The following is an 8,992-nucleotide window of genomic DNA, read 5'->3' on the forward strand; positions in this document are numbered from 1 at the left end:
ACTGCAATCCCTTCTCCTCCATTCTCCTCTCGGGATCTTGGGCACGCACGCACATGCACCCGGCGTGAGTTTTAAGCCACCGGGTCCGGGACACGAACCGCGGTCGACTACGTGGGAGTCCAGCGACATAGCCATTACGCTAACTGCTGGTTCCCAACCTGGTGTGATTTTCAAGTTGCTGGGTCTGGAACTCAAACATTGGTCTGGGACTCAAACATTGGTTGGTCATGTGGAAATTCCAGCACCTTAACCACAATACTACTTGGTAGCCCAATAAAATTACATTTTTATGTTTATTTCCTCATTTTTTTTGTTATTTTAATTTTTTTCTTGGCAAACTACCATTCTACAGACTTGGCCCATTTCTTTCTTTCTTCCTTTTTTCCTTCCTTCTTTTCCTTTTTTTCTTTTTTTGGAGAGGTTTTTGCTATAGGGCGCATGCGCTCGCCAGACAGACAGACAGAAAGCAAGAAATCACCCCCTGCTCCCTTGCGGGGGGATGACCATGCCGCAATCCCTTTTCCTCCATTCTCCTCTTGGAATCTTGGGCACACACGCACATGCGCCCGGTGTGAGTTTAAGCCACTGGGTCCGGGACTTGAACCACATTCGACTACATGGGAGTCCAGCGACATAGCTATTATACTAACTGATGATCCCCTTCCTTCTTTTCTTTTTTAATTGCCAGAGAATGCCTATGCTCACCAGAGAGAGAGAGAAAGACAGAGAGAGGGATAAAACATACCCCCAAATGGGGTGAGATCACACCACAATCCTTTCTCCTCCATTTGCCCATCCTATCTGGATTTGGGGCACATGCACCAACACATGCCCAATGTGTTTTTCAAGCCATGAAGGCCAAAATTCTAACAGAAAGTTTGCCACATGGAATCTGACACCTTTCACCACTAGGCTGAGGGGAGGACCCTCCAACTTTTTAAAAACAGGGTCTTCTTTGCTGTGGTTTGCACAAATTAAGTCCATTGGTCTCATGCACTGCAAATATTTTTCCTAGTTTCTTCACTTTAAAAAATTTTATAGTAGGGCCGGCAGGTGGCATGGTGGTTAAGTGTGCTGGATTCCCATGTGACTGACCACGGTTCGAATCCTGGACTCGGCGGCCTGCTTTCTCATTTTCTCTCTCTCTCGCTCTCTCTCTGTCCTTCTCTGGTCAAATTAAAATAAATGAGTAAATAGATAAATAAAGTTAAATTTGAAAAAATTATAGTAATTTCCCTTAATCACAGATTTCTTTTAAAAAATAAAATGAAGGGCCAGCAGGTTGCATGACAATTGGGGTGCTGGACTCTCACATGGCTCTCATGGTTCAAGCCCCATGCCTGGAGGCATGCTTTCTCACTTTCCCTTTCTCTCTCTCTCTCTTGTTCTAGTCAAGTTAAAAAATAAATAATAATAACAAATAAAATTAAATAATTCTTCAATAAACAGAATGCTTATAAATACCTATGTCTCTTACCACTTCTTGATTTTTGTGTTCTGATTAAGGAAGGCTTTTACCCCTCAAAGATGATATATTTGATACCTTCTTCTAGAACAGGATGTCTCCCCATTGGCACTACTGATATTTGGACAGATGTTTACGGGGGTTGTCCTGCGCAGGGTAGAGTGGAATAGCTTTTCTGCCTCTATCCATGAGAAGCCAGTAGCATTCCCTTCTCTTCAGCTGTGAGCACCGCAAACGTCTCTAAACAGTCAAATGTTCCCTGGGAAGCAAAATTGCCCCATATGCCATGCTTTGAGAATCACTGTTCTGGACTATACATACATGCTTTTTTTTTTTTTTCTTTCAATGTTTTTTGCCGCAGAATGAATGCACTCACCAGAGAGACAGACAGAGAGAGAACAGAATGAATGCACTCACCAGAGAGACAGAGAGAGAGAGAGAGAGAGCGTGACAGGGAAAGTGAGAAATCATCCCCGAGAGGGGATGGCCACACAGAAATCCCTTCTCCTCCATTCTCCTTCTGGAATTTTGACTATGTCCACACAAGTGCCCAGTGTGATTTTCAATCCATCAGGTCTGGGACTTGAACTGCTACCAGCCATGTGGGAGTCCACTGCCTTAACCACTAAATCACCTACTAGCCCTGGCCTCACTGTTCTTTATTCCCTCTACAAAAATGTTAATGATTTTATTTTTTAAATTTCATGAATTAGAGAGAGAGGCAGAGATATCACCCCTGGGAGGGTCTCAGAGCTGTGATCAACCCCAGCGTCAGCCAGTTCTGGTCAGGAGCATGCATACCTCACCCTAATCAGGGAGCTTTCTAATGGGAACCCAGAATCTTCCAGGTCGATCAGCCTCTAAGAGCATGGCATTTGCTGCTGTACCACTGTCTGGCCCCTTCAATACAGAACTTTATGCTATACATTTCAAAATATTCTTTAGCATTTGGAAGGACTTCCCCTCTCCTCCTCTGACTCCCAACTCCTCTCTTTCAAAATGTCCTTGGCTATTATGAGGTGTTTAATTTTGATGAATTGTGGCATTGTTTTTTGTTAATTAAAACAAAAACAGACACAAAAATGCGCGGTTGGTATTTTAATGGCAATTGCTTTGAATTTAAAGATTGATTTGGGGAGACTAAACATCTCTACTAGCTTTCACTATTAAATCTTGCTAGAAAGAATAGATTGTCTTTTACTTTGCTAAAGTCTTCTTTTATGCTTCTCAGTAGGGTTTTAAAGTTTTCTTCATAAAACTTGCACATATTTCCTGTTAATTTTATTCCTAGATATTTTGTCAGTTTATTACTGTTATAAATGGCTCCTCTACAGCTTTGGGAAGGTGCAATGGCGGTAAAGGGAAGCATGTGAATGGATTCACTCTTCGATGGAAAAAAAATTAAAAATTTATGTGGTATTCTGAAGGCCTTACTTTTATTGCATAAATATGGTATTCATTCCAAACAATACATTTTTCTCTTATGGTTTTTGTCATAGGACACATGTGCTTGTCAGAAAGAGGCAGTGAGAGAGAAAGTGAGAATTCCCCCAGGGGGAATGGCCATGCCTCAATCCCTTCCCCTACATTCTTCTCCTAGGATTTTGGGCACACATTCACCTGTACCCAGTGTGATTCTCAAATTGCTAGGTCCAGGACTCAAACGGTGGTTAGCCATGTGGGAGTCCAACACCTTAACCACTACATCATCTGCTGGCCCCCAAACAGTACATTTTTTAAAAAACTCAGGACATCGGGACCAGTAGGTGGTGTGGTAGCTATGGCACTGGACTCCCACATGGCTGACCACAGTTCGAGTCTTGAACTTGGTGGCTTGATTTCTCAATTTCCTTCCCTCTCTCTCTGGTGAGTGCACATGCCCTAAAGCAAATTTAAACAATAATAAAATTAAATAAATAATCCTTTTTTTAAAAAAAATCTCAGGACACATTGTCTCTGTGCACTTATATTAGTTCCCTACTTTTGGGTCTGTCAAATGAGTTTTTGTTTGTTTGTTTGTTTGTTTTTTGGATGGAAAGGTACTCAACTATAGATCTTCAAAGTCAGTATTCTTTTTTTTTTGGAGAGGTTTTCGCTATAGGGCGCGTGCGCTCGCCAGACAGACAGAGAGAAACAGAGAGATAGAAAGCGAGAAATCACCCCCCAGAAGGGATGGCCACGCCGCAATCCCTTCTCCTCCATTCTCCTCTTGGGATCTTGGGCACGCATGCACATGCACCTGGCATGAGGTTAAGCCACCGGGTCTGGGACTTGAACCGCGGTCAACTACATGGGAGTCCAGCGACATAGCCATTATACTAACTGCTGGTCCCCTATCAAATGAGTTTTAAGCTAACAAAAAAGCAGGCTGGCTCTTTCTTATCATTTTAAAAAGAGAGAAAAAAAAGGAAAGAGAATAAAAACTAATTGAAAATTTTCAAGTTATTAATAGGAAGAAATAAAAATGAAAAATACACAGAAATAGGCTCACCCTCTCAAACAAAGAAATGTGAACCTTAAATAAACTAGGTGACATTCATTTACCTAGGAGATAAACAAATAGGAAACTGATTAATAATATGCAAGGGTGGGTGTAGGAAAAGAGATTTCCCCCCCTCCTTGGCTGACCCCATAATGTAGTGGTTAAGTGCTGTGCATTGGGAGCCAAATCTCACATGACCAACTGAGGTTCAAATCCAGGCCCTGGTGATTTGAAAAACATGTATCTTGGGTGGGATTATTAAATAGGTAAGAGAATTTGAAAAGTAATTTGGCAATATCTATCAAGATTTTGAATGTTGGGACCAGCAGTTAGCGTAATGGCTATGTTGCTGGACTCCCACGTAGTGGACTGTGGTTCACAACCCGGAACCAGTGACTTAAAACTCACGCCGGGCGTGTGTGCGTGCATGTCCAAGATCCTGAGAGGAGAACAGAGGAGAAGGGATTGCAGTGTGGCCATCCTCCCTGGGAGGTGATTTCTTGCTTTCTGTCTCTCTGTCTGTCTCTGTCTGTCTGGCAAGCGCATGCGCCCTATAACAAAAACCTCTAAAAAAAAAACCCAAAAATCAAAAAACAATTTGCACTTGTGCTTTATTTTGATAGAGTAGGATTCCTACAAATATACTCACCCAAGGCCAAAAAGGGTCTGCGTTCTGCTGCAGCGTGCTGGTTCAGATCCATGTGCTCCAGTACACAGACAGGAGAACTCCCCTGAATTAGCTGGTGCCCGTACTCCATCAGTCATTAAACTTTTTTTTTTTGTAAAGGTTTCTGCTCTAGGGTGCATACACTCACCAGAGAGACAGAGAGACAGAAAGTGAGAAATCACCCCCCAGGAGGGATGGCCACGTCACAATCCCTTCTCCTCCATTCTCCTCTTGGGATCTTGGGCACACACGCACCTGGTGTGAATTTAAGCCACTGGGTCTGAAACTCGAACTACGGTCGACTACTTGGGAGTTCAGTGACATAGCCATTACGCTAACTGCTGGTCCCAGTCATTAAACATTTCAAATATAATTGCACTATCTTTATGTGCTTAGTTGAAAATTGGAAACCAATGCTCATCACTGAGAAAACTGTTAAATAAATAAAGCAAATTGCAGAATCTTATTAATGTTTAAATCATTGACATAGGGGCCATACCAGTAGGACAAACTACTGACTTTCCCCAGACCTCAACTTCTTTATCTGTAAAACGGAGGTAATATTAAATACTTCTTAGGATTGTGTTCAAGGGTAAATAAGATAAAACAAGGAAAGTATTTGCAGCTTGCCTGACATACTGTATGCAATAATTGATTATATTCTTATTACTAATTTTTAATTTGTTTTTTAGAGAGAATTTTGCTATAGGGCACTTGTGCTTGCTGGAGAGACAGAGACAGAGAGACACGTGGGATGGCCACGCTGCAATCCCTCCTCCTCCATTCTCCTCTTGGGACCTTGGACACGTAAACACACACATGCCCGAAGTGACTATTAAGCCACCAGGTCCTGGATTTGAACCACAGTCGACTATGTGGGAGTCCAGCAATGTAATCATTATGCATCTGCTGGTCCCTTCATAGGGCTTGTGCACTCTCCAGAAAGAGACAGAGAGAGGGAAAATGATAAATGACCCACCAGGGAGGATGGCCATGCCGAAATCCCTTCTTCTCCATTCCTCCTGGTGTTTTGGGCATGCATGCACATACACCTAGTGTGATTTTCAAGCCACCAGATCCAGGACTCAGACCTTGGTTGGCCATGTGGGAATCCAACACCTTAACAACCATACCACCTACTGATTTCATGATTTTTTAAAAAATTTTTCCTGTAGGTGTGTACACTTGCCAAAGAGAGACACAGAAAGAGAGAGAGAGAGAGAGAGAGAGAGAGAATGAGAAATTTCTCCTCGTGGAGAATGGTCACATTGCAATCTCTTCTCCATTTCTCCTCCTATAGAGATTTTGGGCACATAAACACCCTGCATGTTTTCAAGCCACCAGATCTAGGACTCCAACCACGCAGACAGCTATGTGGGATATAGATGTCTTAACCAGCGAGCCACGGGCTGGCCCTATTAATGATTCTTAGTGTCTCTTTCATACAGTAGTTGTTTAATAAATATTTATCGGGTACCTGTGATGTATTAGGCACTGTGCTAGGTGCATAAAGATTTAACAATGATAGCTGGGTATTGTGACACAAATCTGTAATCCCAGCTACTGGGGTTTCAGACCAGCCTGGGCAACAGAGCAAGACCCTGTCGGGGTGGGGGGAACCCCCCGATTTCATATATGCACACATTTGGGAGGAATTCAATGGGAAAGAAATCAAATTATCAGTCAAAAACAAAAAATAACTAAAATGATGGTGTTATGAAAGAAATAAAGAAAGGGATGAGTTGTATCTATGGTTTTTTAGGGTGATCCTCTCACCCTTTTTTAATATACCAGGGGACATCTAACAAAATTGGAGATATTCGTGTTTATCACAACTTTAGGGGAGGGTGCTACTGGCACGTCCAGGTTAGCTGCCAGAGATGCCGCTAAACATTTTACCATAAACAAGACAATCCCTGAGACAAGAATTATTAAGCCCCAAATGTCAACAGGGCTGTGACTTAGAAACCCTGAGCTGTTACAGATGGTGACAGTGGAGGCACCTAATTTAGGTCAGGTGGTCAAAAAGTCTTCTAAGAGGTAAACGTCTAGGCCATGCCTAGTCTGAGAAACTGCCAGACACACAAAGGGTAAAGGAACATTCCAGGCAGAGGGGACTGGAGAACAAATAACGGGGGAAAAAAAAAATCCATTGTTTTGTTAGTAGTGTACAAATGCCCATAGAGAGAGTAGAAGGGGCCCTTAGCAGGTATTTCATCTCACTTTGCTTTTTTTCTTGCTTGAATTTTTGAGTTCTTTTTTCTTTTCCCTTCGTAATTAAAAAATGAAAGAAGAAAGCAGACAGAGCAGAAGAAATTCTACAGGTAGACTTCAGAGACTAACCCCATAGTATTCAGGGTTTCCTAGAGTCCACTTGATTTAGAGCCAAATAATTTCTGTCCAGTACTTGGGTTTATGCTTTTTTTAGCTTTGTTATATTCGAATGTGAATTTTAAGTAAACTTGACCTAAAGAAGAAAAAAAAAAACCCTTAGAGCCAGATAATTTGTCCAGTACTTGGGTTTATGCTTTTTTAGCTTTGTTATATTCGAATGTGAATTTTAAGTAAACTTGACCTAAAGAAGAAAAAAAAAAACCCTACATGACAAGCAAGAACATTTTAATAAACGTTTCATGATCTGTAAAATACAATGCAGATACAAGATGCTGTGACTAAAGAGAGCAAAAGGCTACGCTCACTGAATCCTCTTTCTGCTCTGTGTCCTAGATTCCAAAACCCATCTAGATAAGGAGAAGTGACAATGACTTTTATTTTATTTTTTATTTTATTTTTACAGAGGAGATCGGGCGGCTAGAAGGGGAGGCTTAGACTAGGGAAATAAAAGTGATTAAAAACAAAAGTAGTAGCACCAGTTGTATTAGTCATGCAAGGAAGAGGAGGAGAATTTTGCCGTGGGGTTGATAAAATCATCACATGATGGCTGTAGCTTAGCTCAGGCCTTGAAGAGACAAGGGCAACTTCTCCTTAAGGAGTCCAGGACCCTCTGACGCAAGACGGGAGACCGTCACGGAGCCAGCCGTCGCGCAGTGAGAGAAGCCCAGCACGTTGCATACTTTTTATAAAATATGGGCTCCACACAATGCACAAGACTGCCTCCCAGAGACTAGAATGAAGAGGATAGTGACAGTTGTCAGTCATCATTCTCCCCTGCAGGACAGTGCCTGATGGAAATCATCTTAATTGTTGAGTAGATGGATGAAAGAAATGCATTTCCTAATCACTTGAATGGGTCTGGTATCAATAATAATTGCATTTCTTGATATACTTTCCTGGCTTACATGTGTTTCCATGTTTCTCTTTGTGTTTCTGCCTTTAAAGGGTTTGCAGGCTGTGAGAAGTAACTCAACTTTACACCAACTCTCTTTCTTCGCTTGGCACACTATGGGTGTCTGGAGAGAAAAAAATGCAACTATGGGTGTCTAATGGAAAAGAAAAAAAAATAAAGGTAAAAAAACGTTTATCACCAGCCCCTACAAGCACCAAGTAACGTCTCAACGCTACTCAGGCAATTCTTCAATTCAGTGAACATCTATATGAATTCAGCATATAATAAGTAGCAAACGAGAAAAAATATATATAAATCTCGGTTTAGCACAGGAAAGAATCTTTAAAATCACTGACTCCATTTTAGCGGCAGGCCCTGAGACATTACAAGACTGACAGAGCGGGACCTGAAACTTGTTTTTCCACCTTGAGAAAAGCAAGTAAACAAAAAACATCCCAAGCAATTGCTGGTATTTGGACCCCAGTTCGGTAAGTTGTTTTCCTTCCCGGAATTGGGAAGACCCTAGGCGTTTTCCCCCATAATGCGCGAACAATAGCTCTCAACAACTTTGGGACCAGCCTTGGGGGTATTTCGGGGGAGCATATAGCAAAGGGGTTAAAAAGGGTTGGTAGCTCCAGAGAACCGGCCGTCCTCTCAGGAGCATCTCGCGGTCTTAATAACCGCTTCAGTATGATTTGCTCGAGCCATACTTGTACGTTGGTGGGATCGGGCCGGCCCTCTCGCCAAGGTGAGCTTACGTCTCTACTTTTTCCTCCTCCTCATTTGAAGGAGGCTTTGAATTCGCTGCGCCCCTCCCCCTTCCTCAGTAAAGTTTGTTTTCAAGCTATAAACTCGCTCCAACTCTCGGTTTGCACCTCGGTTGCCTGAGAATCGCAGTCATTAGCCAAGTTCACTTAGACGAAAGAAAAGCTACCTTTGTGTATACGAAAGCCACCGCGTGGCCAAGGATAACCACGGGGAAGAAGGAAACATTTTTGTCTCGGTCCGCCGAGAGCGGGCGGGAGGAGGGTTAAACCGACCCAAGGCGTGTTTTGTTGTGCAGCTTCGAAAGCGGCCGAGGCAGGCCCAACC

The sequence above is a fragment of the Tupaia chinensis genome, unplaced genomic scaffold (assembly GCF_000334495.1).
Source record: "Tupaia chinensis unplaced genomic scaffold, TupChi_1.0 Scaffold000180_1, whole genome shotgun sequence".
Lineage (NCBI taxonomy): Eukaryota > Metazoa > Chordata > Mammalia > Scandentia > Tupaiidae > Tupaia > Tupaia belangeri.